The following is a 4,525-nucleotide window of genomic DNA, read 5'->3' on the forward strand; positions in this document are numbered from 1 at the left end:
AAAAAAAAAAAAAAAAAAAAAAAAAAAAAGAAAAGGATTGTAAAGAAGAGATACTAACTCCTCTTTTTGCTTCTCTGAAGTAGAGAAAACAGAGTTTAGGCTACGATTTATATTGACTATGTGTCCCAACTTCATAAAAATCAATACATACAATTCTCTGTAGGAAGTAAAAATAATTGCAGATTAACACAGTTTATATATTAATCACATCAGTTCATAAATATAATGCATATACATGAAAACACACACAAAAATGCATAAGTAAATTACATAGAACAGTTCTTAATTTACTTATTTTCATTTTGGCACTTGTGTGACCTTGATTGTCAAGTGCATTAACCTACAGAAAACAGAGATTTGATGAACCTTGAGTCCATTTAGAACCTGTCTTCTCTGCTAGAAAAAGAGAATGTATGTTTTTAGAAAAACATTTGGCCCACAGATGATATGAGAAAAAGCTTTTCCCATTTAAATAGCTGCTATTTTTATAAATGGAACCATATCAACTTTTCCATAAGGAGAAAACACACTCTTGTGAAGAGCCGAGAAATTCTGGGGTGCGTGTGTGCGTCTGTGCTGGAGTTGCCAAGTAGTTTTCCCTTACATTTAAGCAACATAACTTAGGAAAGAGAAGAGATGCACTTAGAGTTATTTCCCTGTCCTGTGCAGGTTAGTATAGCAGAGTGGAAGTCTTAAGGGAAGATAAGGAGCCTGGGGGAAAAGTGTAATTATGCCTGAAGGATTTCCTGGGAGTCGGTAGGTAATGTGAAATGAAATTGGGAAGGTGAGGAGGCTGCGTTCCCCTGATGCCAGTGTGTGCTTTCATTTGATATTAATAGTCACTGAGCCAAGGGGGAAACATCTTTACTTTTCAAAATAATTCATTGCTATCAATTATACACATGAGCTAGAATGTTCAGACCACGTTCACAAACTTCCCAATTAGAAACACTGTATATCTGAAAGTAATTATAAAATATATTGTATGGCAATGTTTTCCCAACATAAAGAAAAATTCATGAAAGCGTTACACACGCTCTGAAATTCAAAGCCAGTCTAGTCAACAGGGACTACCTTCTACAGATTCATTTGCTTATTCATGTGGTGCATTTATGAGTTCCATTAACATAGATGAAAATTACACACAGGTATCCAGAAAAGACATCTGAGGCCTTCCACACTTCACATTATTATCAGTGGGAATATCAGAGGGCAGTTTTCTTTCTGCATCATCTCTCTCTGAGTGAAAGCTTGTTATTTAACTGCATTTGTCAGCTAATCAGCCAGAACGTGAAGGTATTAAAATTTAGAACTGGCCTCTGCAAAGGTAGATGTCCTGTGAAACACCAAAATGAAAATTGCCTGGTGTTACGATGACCACCTTAACTTGAAGCAATAATCATTAGGATGCATTTCTCAAGGCAGCGTACAGGGCACACTGTACGCTGTGTGGAACTATGGATTATCACGCTGTGATAATCACTGGAACTGTATTTTCTTCTAAAGCTTGCCATTCAGGGACTCCATCTTCAGTTCTGGGACAACAGGCTAAGTCCCCTTTCAATTTGTCAAATCAGTGTCAGATCTCAGCTGGCAAAAGGCAGCCTTTGAGGCTGTCTCCTTCAAAATGTAGAAGAAGGCCACAGTTCCAGCCAGAGTCATAGAAAGGCAAGAAGAGCATAAGAAAATCGCAGCTGCAGAACAAAACCCATGCTTTTTCCAAAGCACATTCCAGTGCTGAGATCTGGTCACATGAAACATGTTCTATACCTACTCTTTTGAGTGTTCTGGTCATTTCTAGCAATTCTGTCTTAGTACATTTGGTATTCTTTGTACATTCAAAATACTGTGAATTGGGTAGCTTCTAAACAACAGAAATTCATTTCTCACAGTTCTGGAGACTGGGAAGTTCAAGTTCAAGGCACTGACAAATTCAGGTTTTGGCGAGGGCTTCCATTTCGTAGGCAATGCCTTCTTGCTGTGTCTTCACACGGTGGAAAGGTCAAGGGGTGTCTCTCAGGCCTTTTTAAAAATGAAGTTGTTAATCCCATTCATGAAGGCTTCACTCTCATGACCTAATCACTTCCCAAAGACCTTTGCTATTCGGCTTCTAATTACAGCTATTTCAAAAGGAAAGGTGTATCTTTTCAGGCTTTCTATAGAGCTATTATCTGAATGTTTTATTCCCCCAAAATCCATATGTTGTAATAGTAATCTCGAAGAGGATGGTATTAGAAGGTGGGGCCTTTGGCGAGTACTTAGCATTTGTCTTATCTTTTCATCTAACATCTGAATCCCTGGCCCTAAGCACCATCGTTTTGTAGCCCCTCTTCTACTTAGACTTCTCTTGATGGGAGTCAGTGCAAACTTCTTTTGTTACAAAGAGGTTGTATTCTGCCACTAGTGAGTAACAGAATAAGAGTCATTAAGAATGGCCACTTGTTAAGATGCCAGCCTTTGTTAGGCAGCCTGGTAATATCATAATTGGCAAAATTCAGAAGCTGATGTGAGAGCTAGCATAACTATGTTACACTCCAGGACTGTCACCAAAGCCCAGGTTTGACATCTGAATTTAACTGACACTGTTTGCCTGCTTGGAGGCTGTCCTTTCATTGTGTCGCTAACTGCAAATGAGAATGACTCCCCGAGGGAAGCCTTTGGGATCACAAATACATAAACATCTGGGAATCAAATCTCTTTCAATTACATTAATTATCTTCTACATGCAGGAGAAAGTTTTGAATATAAAATAACATTATTTTAATCTCAAGGTTAGAGGGAGATTTTAAACTTCCTTTAAACCCCAAATGCCCTTTAAGATCGCAGAAGGGAAGAATCTGGCCTGGGCACAGTGGCTCAGATCTGTAATCTTAGCACTTTGGGAGGCTAAAGTGGGTAGATCACCTGAGGTCAGGAGTTGGAGACCAGACTGACCAACGTGGTGAAACCCCATCTCTACTGAAAATACAAAAAATTAGCTGAGTGTATGGCGGGCGTCTGTGATCCCAGCTACTCTGGAAGCTGGGGCAGGAAAATTGCTTGAATCCGGGAGGTGGAGGTTGCAGTGAGCTGAGATCGCACCATTGCACTCCAGCCTAGGCAAAAACAGCAAGTATCTGTCTCAAAAGAAACAAAACAAAAAACAAAACAAAACAAAACACAAAGAGGCGAAGAATCTATACACATATTGCAATGAAATTGTTATTTAACATATGCAGGGAAGCACATCCTTGAACAACTTCATTAGAGTGCCTGGTAAATCAAATGGTTGGGATACTTCCTTCAGTCAATGAGGCAAAGAAAGTCCGGGCTGCCAAATTATTTGCTATGTGGTTCTAATGTTATTCTACCCAATTGGCACTGTCTGCCTAGACTAGCTTAGTGTTCAATACAGTTCATTTCTGTTGATCTTCTTTTTCTTTGAAATCTTACTCACATTCTTCTCATCTGAAGATACCCATTGTCATCACTAAGCCAGCCTATCGTCCACCTCTTGCCAGTACAACCCACACCATGTGAATGTTGCAGCAGCACTTCCATCGTGGTTCTCCTTGTGTAAGTGGCTCACCTATTGGAGCAAGCCTAAACACCCCTTGCCATGCCTCAGCTTACAGCTGATGGTCTTCTCTGCCATTCCTGCAGGCAGCCTCTTCCTGGCAGTCAGGCAGGGATCCTTGCTGAATGATCTATACAGTACACTCACTGGCACGTGTTTTGCTTTTACCTATGCTATGGTCACTGACTGTAACGTCCTTCTCCTCCTCTCCTGCTTCCCATGATCAATTGTCATGCTCAAGGTCCTCTTGGGTTCTGCCCCATCTGGCCCTTTTGGCCTATATAATCTCTCTCCTTCTCTAAGTAGTGTTTATTAGATGATAGCATGGGCTTTGCTATGGTTGTGTGTTCTTATGTGCATGTGTGAATATATATGTATCTATAGATAGACACTGCTTGTAATTTTTTCAAGAAAACAGCTTTTACTTGTTTTGTTCAAAATATCTGAGACCAGTTGTTTTCGTCTGTTTTTTTTAGAAAAAAACTGACACCCAGGGAGAGCATGACACAGTCCCCACTATTACACACTAGGCAGCCAAGTGAGTTTCCCACATTTGGGGAAATCATGAGAGTCAGCATATCAGAATGTAATGGGTAAGCCCACCTTGGGAAAAACCACTTTCATGATCACACTATTTCCCCTGCCAGGTGAGACCAGTCTTTGAATTTCACTGTTTTCATAAAATATGCCCAACAAACAAGGATTTGTTATATTCTACATCACTTCTAGTGAGATCTATCACTTAACAAAGTAAGTGGCTGAAATGTCCCAGATGTCAAAGCACCATGTTATCTGCCCTCCCTGGCCTCCTAATCCTGAATTACTTGGTTATCTCACCTCCCCTTATCTTTATGTGATAATAAAGAATCATTTGAAAAGGCCAGACGGTGCAGCTGGGATCAAAAGTCAGGCAGACAAATATGTCACGTGTTCATATTAACTACAATACAGGTTCCTCCCTAATTTGGA

At 40.1% G+C, this 4,525-nt stretch overlaps 1 non-coding gene across 1 annotated transcript; it reads right to left on the minus strand.

The window, feature by feature from the left end:
• Positions 1–4,047: 4,047 nt before the first annotated feature.
• On the minus strand, positions 4,048–4,211 carry LOC119467584. Its single transcript, XR_005196124.1, has one exon. It is a non-coding gene; the product is annotated as a U1 spliceosomal RNA (small nuclear RNA).
• Positions 4,212–4,525: the final 314 nt, after the last annotated feature.

Source organism: Cebus imitator, unplaced genomic scaffold (assembly GCF_001604975.1).
Source record: "Cebus imitator isolate Cc_AM_T3 unplaced genomic scaffold, Cebus_imitator-1.0 Scaffold14, whole genome shotgun sequence".
NCBI classification, from domain to species: domain Eukaryota; kingdom Metazoa; phylum Chordata; class Mammalia; order Primates; family Cebidae; genus Cebus; species Cebus imitator.